General features: G+C 38.6%; 3 long non-coding RNA genes across 3 annotated transcripts; 2 read left to right on the top strand and 1 right to left on the bottom strand.

Moving 5' to 3' along the window:
* The first annotated feature begins 755 nt into the window (after nucleotides 1-755).
* On the top strand, nucleotides 756-1787 carry LOC112844234 (uncharacterized). Its single transcript, XR_003216977.1, has 3 exons — nucleotides 756-792; nucleotides 1494-1606; nucleotides 1730-1787. It is a non-coding gene; the product is annotated as an uncharacterized LOC112844234 (long non-coding RNA).
* A 480-nt stretch (nucleotides 1788-2267) lies between these two features.
* LOC112844200 (uncharacterized) lies at nucleotides 2268-5645 on the top strand. The gene is made up of 4 exons (XR_003216923.1): nucleotides 2268-2318; nucleotides 2405-2578; nucleotides 2691-2776; nucleotides 4247-5645. It is a non-coding gene; the product is annotated as an uncharacterized LOC112844200 (long non-coding RNA).
* Nucleotides 5646-8256: 2611 nt separating this feature from the next.
* Nucleotides 8257-9041, bottom strand: LOC106096803 (uncharacterized). The gene is made up of 3 exons (XR_001223157.3): nucleotides 8776-9041; nucleotides 8572-8627; nucleotides 8257-8440 (listed from the first exon to the last, which is right to left on the bottom strand). It is a non-coding gene; the product is annotated as an uncharacterized LOC106096803 (long non-coding RNA).
* Between the last annotated feature and the right edge of the window lie 4118 nt (nucleotides 9042-13159).

Below are 13159 nucleotides of genomic sequence, written 5' to 3'. Positions count from 1 at the left end.
CTCCCTTTCCTATCCCTCAATCATGTCTGTCCCATCTGTAACAACTGAAAATAAAATAAATAATAACAACAAAGTTTGATCAAATGGACCAATACGGCAATGCCATGATGATCCATTTGGCAAAATAAATCCATTTGGTATCCTTGTTGGTCTTCAGATAACAATTCTGACGGCTAAAGAACCAAATGGGACAGACAAAAAAAAAAAAAAAAAAAGCAATAAAAATGAGAGGACATAATCTCAAAATTTGTGAGCAAACCCTCCTGCTGTCTCTGGTTCAGGGTCTTTGCACAGGAGCCTTTGCAAAGATGCAGATGAGGCTGAGATGCAGGAGCTGATGTGCAGTCAAAGCTGTTCCCAAGCAGCTTACAGTATGTTTTTGTATGAGTGTAGGTGAGATAGAGAGGGATAAAAATAAATTTAGGAAAATAAGAAAAAAACAAAAACAGAGGTCTGAGACAATCCAGATTTCCGTATTTCTTCGACATCTCATTAAGAAAACCGAACAGGTTATTCACACGTCATTTCGTGCCTGACCGCTAGAGGGCGGATAATTTTAAAATGTGGCTGTCTGTCATGAAAACATGTTTGCTATGAGGACATTTTTGAAGTACAATTTCGTTATATCACTTATTTTCTTTCTTTTTCAGAGGAGGTACAGAAAACAGGGAAGAAAAAACGGACATAATTAGAAAGAGGGGGCGTGGACTAATTTTCTGTAACTGAAAAAAAGAACAAAGGTCACATCATGGAGAGGAACGATGAAGGAAACATCTCTGCAAAGTCTGCTCAGTAAGTAAAGACCTCTTTAATTTACTTAAAGTTTATTTGTTGTCTTTTTGGTTGCTGATTGAATACAGATGAAATAAAATGACATAAACGACAAAAATGAAACAGAATAGTAAGCAAGTTTAAAACACAAAGAAGACCAAATCGGCTGTGAGGAGGAAGTTTGCAGGCTTAACACAAACAAACAGGCTATGAAAAACTTAATTTAGTAATTTTGAAAACAGAACTGTGCAGTGGACATACATATTACCTGTGCTGTCCTTTAGATGATACATACAAAAAGTCTGCAGTATGAAAATAAATAAGAAAGATATGAATATAAATGGTAAAATAAAATAAAAGATAACAATAAAAGTTATTTATTCACAAAAATAAAAATAATAATCAATACCAAACTGTAGTTTACACTATTGTTTCTACACAAAGGTAAATGTAGAACTACAGTCACTGATCTCTGACACAGTGTTATAAAAATAATTTAAGTTAAATCTATGATATCATCTTGAAAATAAACATGTTTTATGTAGAGTTTATTTCTATCAGTGTTTGTGTTTATGTCTGTGGACGTGATTCATGTCTGACTGCAGTCATCACATTTCACAAATCACAAGTTTCACATTTTGACATGAAGCACAAAGCAGACTATAGAGGAACATTTTAATCAACACTGACACCACAGAATCTCTTCTCCTTATTGGACACAGCAGTACAGAAGAAAATATGACTGACTGATGAAGAATTGATGTGTTTATGAAAACTCAAACCAACATTTCCTCTTTAGTTCTGATCTCACTGCTGAGCTGCACAACAAACCAAGGTCAGTAACCTTCTTCTGTCACAGTTTAAACCTGATAAATGTTCACTGATATGACCTGATTGGGTTCATGTTTCACAATGGAAAGTGTAACTGATCATCAGTTTTTCATTTTAACTCTCACAGCTCATCTGACTGTGAGTCCCAGCAGCTCTCAGTTCTTTAAAGGAGAATTTGTGTCTCTGAGCTGTGAGGAGGACGACAGCTCTGCTGGATGGACTCTGAGGAGAAACACAAGCAAACCAAACATCACCCAGTGTGGAGATGGGTGGGGAAAACCAGCTGGTTCTTCCTGTAAAATCAGGTACATGTACCCATTGGACAGTGGAGTTTACTGGTGTGAGTCCAGAGAGGGTCCCATCAGTAACATGGTTAACCTGACAGTCACTGGTAAGCTGAGTGTGTGGAGTTAGTGTTGATGAAGCTGTGTGTAAATGGATGAAATGCTGTAGTTTGTCTCTGTGTTGAGGTGGATCAGTGATCCTGCAGAGTCCTGTCCTCCCTGTGATGGAGGGAGATGACGTCACTCTGCTCTGTAAAACAAAGACCACTCCCTCCAACCTCCCAGCTGCTTTCTATAAAGATGGCTCCCTCATCAGGAAGCAGCCTACAGGTCACATGACCATCCAGCATGTTTCCAGGTCTGATGAAGGCCTCTACAAGTGTGACATCAGCGGTCATGGAGAGTCTCCATCCAGCTGGATCACTGTCACAGGTGACACACTCACCTGTCTGTGTTTCTGCAGGTTTCAACATTCACAATGTGACGACAACTTAATGACTGTGTTTGCTTTATTTTAGACAAACACACCACCACACCTCCACCTACATCCACAACTCCGGCTTCATCCACTTCTCCTCCATCACTGTCCTCCACTGCTCTCTCTGTGTTGTCATTTCTTAAATCGATCTGTGGGTTCTTACTGGTGTTACTGGTTCTGTTAGGGAGACCATGTGTTCACAGGAAAACTGAAGGTGAGACTCAGACTGTTTTTTACAGTAAATTATTTTGATGTGATATTCACTAACATGTTTCTCACAGTATGAAACAATAAATTAGTTTGCTGTTCATTCTGGCTCATTTCAGTTAATGGAGGAGACGTTAGTGATGACATCACGTACAGTCACAGAAAATCGCAAGTCATCAACAACAGCCAATCAGAGGAAGCAGAGGTAGTTTTTAATACACTGTGTGTTGGGGGTTCATGTTAATATTCAGAGGAACTATAAAAGTTGGTTAAAGGAACACTGTGAACTCACTGAGCTTAAACTAATATGTCACACAACTTTATGAATACAATATTTCAATATGTACAAAAAGTCTCAAACAAGTTCAAACATTGGTGATCTTGACCTCAGATTCAGATGTAAAGTTCTCTGAAAGTCTTTTTAATGCAAAAAGTCAAAGAGGTCATGCAGGATTTCTTAAAACAATGCCATAGATGTATTTACTCAGGAATGATAGATTATCTACTGATAATCTCTGACCATCTGGAATTTGGCAACTTCAACACAATTCATGCACATTTTATTTTAAATGTTTCTTATTGTTTCAGTATAATATGTAACTATAGCAGCAGACCTGTTTCAATCTTTAATAAAATAACATTCAAAACTTTTTCCCAGTTGACATTCAGTGTTTTTTCATAGTAATCACTCTCCTGCTCTAACTGGATTTTGATTATAGATTTTCATTTCAACATTAAAGTCTGGAATATTTTTAAACCTGGTAAAGGATGACCTTGTAGTCCTGTCTTCCAGTCCTTGTGCTCTCTGGAATTTTTGTGCCACCTAAAGCCAGGAGAGAAGAAGAGGCCAACAGAGAGCAGAGAGCCTGAGAAAGCTGAAAGTTGGGAGACAGGAGAGAGAAGAGTTGTGTTAGGCTGCTTTTGGCCGACAGAACAGAGTTGTATGTTCTGAGTTTGTAGGCGACCGTTAATGAATGCTGTTCTTTGCATGTGTTTTTCAGCCTGTGGTTAGTCCGTTAACAGAAACTAACAGCTCTGTGGTCGTCATGTTTCCTCTGTCAGATAAAAATACTTCAGCTGCTCAGGCTGCAGGACTGTTAGTGTGCAAACAGAATCACACTAAGTTCAGTTCTCCTCACATACAGTGGCTTGCAAAAGTATTCGGCCTCCTTGAACTTTTCCACATTTTGTCACGTTACAGCCACAAACATGAATAAATCTTATTGGAATTCCACCTGAAAGACCAATACAAAAATCATACTTGAAGTAAAATTTAAATGAACTGCACCGAATCATCTCAATCTGTCCTAAAACCACAACAGCTCCTCCTGCTGTTTCCACTGAGCTGAAAAATGATGACAGACAAGGATCTCTCCTCACTGTGCTGACCATAGTGTACAGTTTGTACAGTGTGACAAAGTGTGGGTCTGTTTTGTACCTTCTGATAAAATGTTTTTTTCTTCTTATATTGTTTAACATCAGCAAACAAATATAACAAGTGAGTCTTATCCCCACAAAAAAGAACTGATTCAATTTTTAGGAAATATTTTCATTGTGCTAAATAGAAAGCAGTAATAAATTGTTGTCTTTTTTTTTTTAACACAAATCCTTTTTAATATTACCACTTTTATAACTTGTAGCATGTCATGTCCTCTGTGTGTGTTTTATTGTACAGAGAGTGATCCTGTTCCCGTCCACTCAGCCCTGAGAACTGAAGACATCATTTATGGACAAACAGCTGTCAGAACAAACAGGCCCCGAGGTACAGCTGCTCTTTATCCACTAAAAGCAGAATAATTCTTATTTCAGAATATCACTGGTGTCATGTTATGAATTATAACTGTTACATACTACAGTAATGCTTTATTGTCATCAAGAATTCTGACTTTATGTTTACTGTGCAGGACAGAAGAAACGAGATGTATTTTGTACATTTGTGTCATGATTATTTTTATTGAAATGATCTCATGAGAAATGTGTCCAAACCCTTTCACTGGTATGGTCTGAATTTAAAATGTTCAAAGTACAAAAGTACAAAAGTATAGGATCAGCAGAATTTGCCCCAAGAATGAAAGTAAAACTAGAGCTTATGACTTATATCTGATTTTATCCTACTGTACATTACATTACTGTTCCTTGTATTCATGAAGGGAACATGTCCACAACAGTCTTTAGTCTGTCCATGAGACAACTACTACTATTTTCATAGAAGAGCTTCTTTTTTTTTTTACAAAGCAGTTTCTCTAAGTTTTTTTTTTCCACACAGACATATTTTAAACTCCTGATGTGACATCATAACAGCTCTGCTTGGTGTTTCATGTATCCTCTGCAAAAATGAGGCTCTTTAATGTGATGTAGGGTTTGTCTCTTTTGTTTAATAGAAGTGAGCATGAAGATTATTAAGTTGTTTTCCTTTGCCTCTGTTTCTTTTTATAAATAGTTGAATATCATAAACTATACAACAGCATGTGACAGATCTGACAAACTCAGCAGGTCAATTGTAAAAATCACTTTTATAAAGATGAAATCACATCAGCAGCATCCTCCACCTGTAAGCTGTAAACATCTTGTAAACTGTATGAACATAGGGAGATTTGTCCTCTCAGTAATTGATTTTAGTAAGTTTATTTCGCATTTTGTAGTTAACATTTTTTTGTGCGGCTGTTTTGGCTGTTAATAGGTTAAACTTGACCTTATAGTTGGGTGTGTGATAGAGAGCGAATTGAAATCACTTTCATGTCAAAAATATTGTCAGGTGCAGGTGCTGTGCAATATAATACTTTACACTTTTTATTTATTATTTAATCCTTCACATTTACGTCATACTTACTTCATGCTTAATACTGAAACTTCTTTAAATTCCTCCCAAATTTAGAGCTGATCTGTTTAACTTTAAACTGAACTCACACATATACTGTCTGTATACAGTGTAACTAAAAGTAACTAAAATATAAATGTAATGCATTGTTTTGAATGTCCTCTGTAGCTTTGCTCTTTGTGTGGCACCGTGCAGTTGATTCTACAGTGTTGTCCTGCTTTCTCTGCAGCATTAATAAACTTTGCTGTCACATGTTCCTGTCGTGTGGTTCTGTGGGTTTCAGAAAGAGCAGTGATGGAAAATTTGAACAGTGTTTATAACTGATACACACCTCTGTCCTATTGGCCCATCGTCAAGTATGTCAATGACACCACTGTGGTTGAGACAGTGTACAGGTATATAGATATAGACAAGATGTTCTGCTGGTGCTCACTATATAACCTCAAGGTGAACATCAAAACAAAAGACCTCATAATGGACTTCAGGAGACACAGACAGGTCCACTCCCCTCTCACAATAAATGATGGACACATGTCGTAGTCACCTGCGTCTCCCGCGGCTTCTTCTCCTGAGTCATTCGGACTGTTATTAAACACTATCTGTCCCTGCTCACCCACCTACCTCATCCATCTGAGCCACGGCCTGACTAACCCTCATCACTCAGGCAAAACACACAGACTCTATTCAGATCAAGCCTTTTCTTTGCAATGCTTTCAAGCACTTTGCAACTATTTCGTTCTCTAATGTATGCCTTTCTCTTATTTGTGTATATATTTGTATATATATATTCCTCCTGATTTCATAATTTTATTTATTCTTTCTGTTTAATATGTTATTTTCTTCATCATTTGCTGTGGAACACCTAGAATTTTTTCGTACATGTACAATGATAATAAAGGTCTTTTCTATTTGGGTTATTCAGTCATTCATTCACTATCGCTGGAGAGCAGACCAACCCGGTCTCTCTCATTTGTAAATGTGCAGTACTGTGCCAGCTGCAGTGGATGTTTTGTTTTGTTTTGTTTTTTTGTCTTTCAGGAGCCCATTTATGTTTTCATCAGTACTGAGGCTTTGCTGATAGTTCTGATCTCTCTGACCAGCTGAAAAGGTGCTGGGTTGGGTGCAACCCAATACCAGTAAAGTGTTCCTAATATAGTGGCTGATTGATATTTGCATGGTGTATAAAGGCATCAGTCACAGAAAGATAAAAGCCAGTAGATGGCAGCAGAAAGATGTATATATATTGGGCGTTAAGGGATCCCTTCCCAGACGCCTTAACGCCCACTCACACCCTTGGCATCTGACCTCAGGAAATCAGATGATAGGGTGGGACTAGGTTTCACAATGAGCTCACCCGAAACCCTGGCTAATTGTGACCCACACCCGTTTTCACACCTTGGTTCATGTGATTAGCTAGAGGATCATCAGGGGGTCCTTTTGTCCCTCTTTGGGGGGGAAACTCCCACACCCTGTGGGAGTTTCCCCCCACTGGGACTCTTCACCATTTGACCCTGGAACTGAAGAAGCTTCTCGGATGAGAGGTGAAACGTCTTCAAACAACTTAGGCACGCGGTGACACACACACACACACACACACACACACACACACACACACACACACACACACACACACTAAATGCTACGTATCTCTTACAGGATAACAGAGACGCTGAAAACAACATAATGAAATCACTGTCATGTACACGCACACTCTATAAACCTACACTGGAGTGTTTATTTTTATGTAAAGCATTTAACTCATATATTTGATGCAGTTAGGTCAAGTATTATTCACATGACTATCATAAGATTATCACAAAAACTATGCTGTTTACTGTACTAATGTGTGACCTTTGACCATGTTGTGACCTATTGTCAAAAGGCAAAGCAAAGGGTTAACCTAAGGGTGTCCTTTTGGGCAGGGCCCTCAGCCAGAGCCCTGGCTCAACCCTGGCCTGTACTTGACCCTGCACCTGCTGTTCCTGGGCACGTGGGAAAGTTACTCAGCAGCAGGAGGTGGGACTACTGGTACCTTTAAAAGGGGGCCTGGGAAAGACCTCGGGGCTTTTTCCTGCTGTCTGTCTGTTGGGGTTGGTCCCAACCTGCATGCGCTTACGGCGAAAACCCAAGGGGAGCTTTGCTTTTCCTTCTGTTTTGCTGAGCTGCACTGTTTAATAAAACAGCTGGCATAGAACTTTGTTCCTCTCCTGTGATTTTTTGTGTTTTTGATTTTAATTGAAATTGGGAAGCTGAGATCCACCTATTTCTAATCTGAAGAATTACTCTCAATTGTGACAACCACACTTCCATACTTCCACAATTCCTTCCTCTGGCCATCACCAGTAGGCGGTAGGTGAAGTGTCTTGCCCAAGGACACAACGACCGAGACTGTCCGAGCCGGGGCTCGAACCGGCAACCTTCCGATTACAAGAGGAACTCCCAACTCTTGAGCCACGATCGCCCTATAAGTTGTGGGTAAATATAAATTTCCAAAAATGCAAAGTCTGTTGCACTAAGAAGTAGTGATGGGCAGATGAAGCTTCATGAAGCACTGAAGCTTTTCATCTAATTGGTTCACCCCAGCGCAAAGCTTCTTGAAGCTTCATTTGCTCTAGTAGGACATCTACTGGACGTAAAAATATTAGTTGGCATGAATTTGAAGAGTGTGGCATTTTGCACACAGCCTGTAAATGTCAACAACAACAGGAGTGTGTAAAACATGCATATTGTAGTTATGGCAGTATACTGTGTATATTTATACTGGCAATATGGAACATGATTATTTGGAAATGCTTGAAATGGAAATGATCATTTACTGTGAGGTGAGGTGTGGTTGGGGTATGGACAGTGGTTGTGCTTGTCTGCCTGTTCACATTTTATTCTGTAAAAACTAGATTTTCACTGCTTTTATGACCTTTTTAGTGGGGAGAACATAGCTAGGATTTAATGATTGAACAGATCTTTTAAATCCTTTGTCCTCCACAATGCTAAATGGCTGGGAGTCCTCAATCACCATGCTAACCAGGTCTTCATCTATTTGAGATTGTTCTCCTGAGGAAAGACAATAAAAACAAAGCACAAATATAAATATCACACACGTAACTTATTACAGTTGTATAATATTGTTATATCATTTAGTAACATTACGGCATGCTCTATTATCATGGCATTTGATGGCTCACCTGGTCTTGCTCCACAATCGGTGTTCCCCTTATTCTCATGCAAAGCTCTGTAGTGCCTGAGCATGGATGTGGTGTTGCTGTTATATCCGAGCTCCCTGGCACATAGCAAACACTTCACCTTGTACAAAAGTAAAGACAGCTTAAAATAAATTGTATTGCACCATCAGTATTATGAAAATACATCTTCTGTAGAACTTTACATACCTTGTTGGGAGGAATAAGATCAAAATGTTCCCACACAGGGGAGGACATCCTCCTCTTCTTAGCTGGCTCCATTCTCTCCTGACTTTCTCTCCTCACTCCAACCTCCAAACTCTCACTAACCGCAACTCTCCATCAAACACCCAAATTTTGAATGAAGTCTGAGGGGTTTATATCGCTGTCATAGCTCGCGGCAAAGTTCGAACCACTTCCTGAACCAGTCACGTGCTACAGCCGGGCAGCGAGGCTTCGGACGTCATCATTTTCAGCTCCTCCTATAAATGAAGCCTCGATACGTGCATCGCAGAAACGCCCCCTCAATTACTCGACACAAGCTTCGAAGCCTTGATACAGAACGTCACATCACTACTAAGAAGCGTGCGGTTGATGAATTGGGACACAGCCTATGTCCACTGTGAACAACCATCTCTTAACAGAGGCAGTGGCTTATGACACAAAATGTCTGCCATCTATTCTACTACACACTCTACTACAATCATTAAAAGTATATGAAAATAACTTGATAAAATAACAATAGGAAGTTAAACAAGGGGTGCTTTAGATGGTGTCAGTGGTCGCTAAAACACACAATCCTGCACCTTCTCCATTTTCTCAATTCGACAGCCAGCAGGACTGAGGCACTGAGGAGCTGTTTTTAAGTGACCACATGGACCATCCTGCCCACATTACCACATTGTTATGGAAATGTAATTAATAAAGCCTACAGAGATCATGAGCAGTAGCCAACATCTTTTAATAAACCCAAGCTTGAGTGAGAGAGAAGCCATCGCAGCACTGACAGCAGTCTCTCTGAAGATCCCAGCATAGTCCTGGGTTAAATATTACATAGCTGTTGCTTAAACATTTGATCTTTCCTACGGAAAGATTTTACAATCCCTTATCACCTCTTTAGAGGGTCATAGCAGATTGCCCTTTGCCTCTTGCCCAGTCCTCAAAGACATGGTAAACAAAGGGTCTTGAAACGAGAAGTTCATGTTCATAATGATGACATGTTAAAGAAAAGTGAAACAAAATGTTCTCCCCTACCAACGAAAAACAGCTAAGAGCATCTTGACCACAGCAGAGAAAAAGTTGTACACTGGGGGTGATTTTGAACTATGGATATTAGGCCATTCAACTTCAGGTTTGGGGTCAGACTACTGCAAAATCTTGAGCCATCAAGCCAATTGAAAAATTCCAACAGTTTCTGAAAGCAACAATCCTCCTTATGTCAGTTATATTACAATCACAATTATCATTGTGTTTATCCCAGGTCAACATCCAAATATCATTAAATAACACAGAAAATAATACAGCAAAGGCAAAACAATAAAAAAGATCCTGAAAGTTGAATGAAAAATCAGTTCTCTGCAGAGCTGCATCACACTTGCCGATTCTCTCTTCTCTCAATCAACCTTTGTTTTCATGTGACTACAGTACAAAAGTGCGTAGTCACTGCTTTCAGGAAGTGTTGGAATTCTTCCTGTTGATCAAATAGTTCATTCATTATAGGAGTTATAGATGATTTAAAAAAGGTGAACACCTGTCTAACACCAGCGACAGGTTACACTTCAGAGTGTTAACCATTACGATCATTGAGCTTCATGAGAATTTTGGACAGACAATGAGGACAAAAGCTCCAAAGTGTGGACACAGATCCTTACTCACTTAGCTGGTCTTTAAAATTTCAAGTCTTTGTCAGAAGAAACACTTCTAATAGAGATTGCAAATGTGGCGTCATTCAGGGGTAAAACCGCAAAGGAGTCTGGGAACGAGTGGCACAGTCACACAGCAATAAAAAGAAACACAAAAAATGGCAAGAAGCTGTTGTATTTATTAACTGCAATAGCCGGTCGCATGGCAGCCATGGGAAGCCGATGGGTAAAGAGATCATAATTACATTGTGGAAGAGAAATTGTTTAAGCCATATTTCCGAAGTAACAAAAAGCCAACGGATGGCCTGGATTGCAGCCATTCAAAGACCAAATATAACATTTCAGAACACTCCAGCTCACATGTTAGTCTGCTCCAAGCATTTCCAGAAATGTAAGTCTTCTGTTGTAGTTGTAATTACGTAATTTATCATAACATAATTGTTGATGTAGGTTACAAATAAGTTTTATATTGATTTGAATTGAATTCTTTGCACTATGCTGCTTTGTTCACTGTGGCTTTGCGGGCTAATGTTTGTTGTGTTTTGTAGGAAAACAAGCCTACAAAATGCTGGAATGCGATCCAAACTGGGCACCCTCTATCAGCCTGGGTCATACCGAGTTTAAAGCTGCTACCACAGTGAGATTTGATTGGTTAAGAGAGAGAGTGACATCAAAACAGCCACGAAACGTCCTGCATATATGTGCCCAAGTGATGAATAACTGTTTTCCAGTATGTTGTTTTGCAATGTTGTCGTTTTTGTTGTTGCATTGTAGATTTGTTTTTCACCGAAGCAGCTAATAAAGCGTGATGGATACAATTTTGCGTCTTTCCTGTAAGATTCTATAATAGAATGAAACAATAATGCCAGTTATAAATAAAGACAATGAATTGAATGAATTACGAAACACTAATTTTATTTCTATTAGATCTGAAAATGTTGTGTAATACTACAACCTGAAACGACAAATAGATGTGTTTGCCTGTACAGTAGAGAAAATAACAGCTGTGAAATGGAATAGTCCAAATCACCAAGGTTAACTGGACCTGGGCTTGTTGCAGGGATCTGAAGTTCCTAAACATTTTGTGAGTGTCTGCACTAAAACTTAGGACCATATAATAATAAATATGTGCATCATGAAAGTCGGGCAGCACGCTAACGTCCTTACTCCACTCTGTATGCTCGTATGGGTCTAACCCTTTCACTCCTTTGATTTTTTTCCTCGTCCATTTTTTTGCCTTTTTGTCAAGTCTGTCTTTGTACGGACCTGCCGTGTTCTCCGTCGTTTTGTACAGAACTGTTTTTGGGGCAAATAAAATGCAAGTAGGGATTAAAACTGCAGAATTAATGATTACTGGTGCTGGAAATACTAGCGCTTGATGCAGCGTTTTGATTTTGTTGCCACGGGTACCCACAAAGCAATGCACGGAAGTCACGTGGTCTGTCAATCTCTATTGTGCTTTGTACATTGTGTTTTTTCCACAATGTTGACACAGTAGTATTCCTAAAATTTAGACAATACGTGTACAATATCTAATTCCATTCAATCAGTCCCTCTGCTTTAATAATGATATTTCTTTACCAGACAACAGAAAGTAGTTTGTAAAAACAAATTGCTTGCTAATAAAAACTTCAATTCCCCGAATCATGAAGACAATTTATAAGCCCACACTCTATAATCCTTCCCGACTTCTTCCTACTAACCATGTTGTTTGTTCCTAGAACCACATCTAACCTTATTTGCCTTTTTTTTAAAAGCTACTTTAACAGCTTAAAATCCCTAATGATTTAAATGTTGGTGAAGTAGATTCACCTTCATGTAACCTTGCTTATGCTTCTTTAAGCATCAAGACACGTCACTTACAGAATTTATGGGTTTAAAGTTTCATAGGTATCGTTACATGACAGAAAAATGCCACTACATTTAATTTTGGGAGCTCTCGAATAAGAGATCTTAATCTTAAATTACAGAAGGTAAGGTGATTAATCATTAAACTGATTTTGCCTTTTATCAAAGTTCAGAACATACAAGTATAATACTTGTAATACTAGATAAAAGTTACAGTGTTTCCTTAACTACAATCTGGAATTTGAACTATCATTAAATTCACATGTCTTGATTTTCTAGAGGATATTTACTCTGTTTTGGTGTCCTCATTTGACAGTGAAATCTGTTAGAATATTAAATAAAAACCTTGTTTAAAGTCAGCTTCAGGCATGTTAGAATTTATTCTTTTATAGGACATAAATAGACAGAGACTAGACTAGAAATGGCACCAGAAGTATCGCTGAGAGAAAAAAACAGAGCAATCAATCAGTTATTGGGAATGGCCACCGCTCGCTTTACAGGCCTGACAAGAGATGGTTGCCATGGTGATGTTAGAAGCAATGTCTCCTTATAGGGAGATGTCTGAAAGGTGCAGGAGATGAAACATGAGCTTTTTGACCAATCACATTAACATTCTGTTTTCATGACATGTAATAAAAGTGTTTACAGTTTGGGTGCGGCAGCACTCTGTGTCTGAGCCAGAGAGACGCAGGTCCATGGTACCACTCAAAACTAATTTAAAATTCTAAATGTTTGATAATAAATTATAAAGAAGTATAATTTAAAACATATTTGTCTTCTTCTCTGAAAGAACAGTCAACAGATTGAAAAAATAAACTGCCAGGTAAGTTATACATCATTACTTTATTAATGATAAAACTTATAAATGATTGTTTAAACATTTT

The sequence above is a fragment of the Oreochromis niloticus genome, linkage group LG3, assembly GCF_001858045.2.
Source record: "Oreochromis niloticus isolate F11D_XX linkage group LG3, O_niloticus_UMD_NMBU, whole genome shotgun sequence".
NCBI classification, from domain to species: domain Eukaryota; kingdom Metazoa; phylum Chordata; class Actinopteri; order Cichliformes; family Cichlidae; genus Oreochromis; species Oreochromis niloticus.
This window is presented reverse-complemented; position numbering and strand designations above follow the sequence as displayed.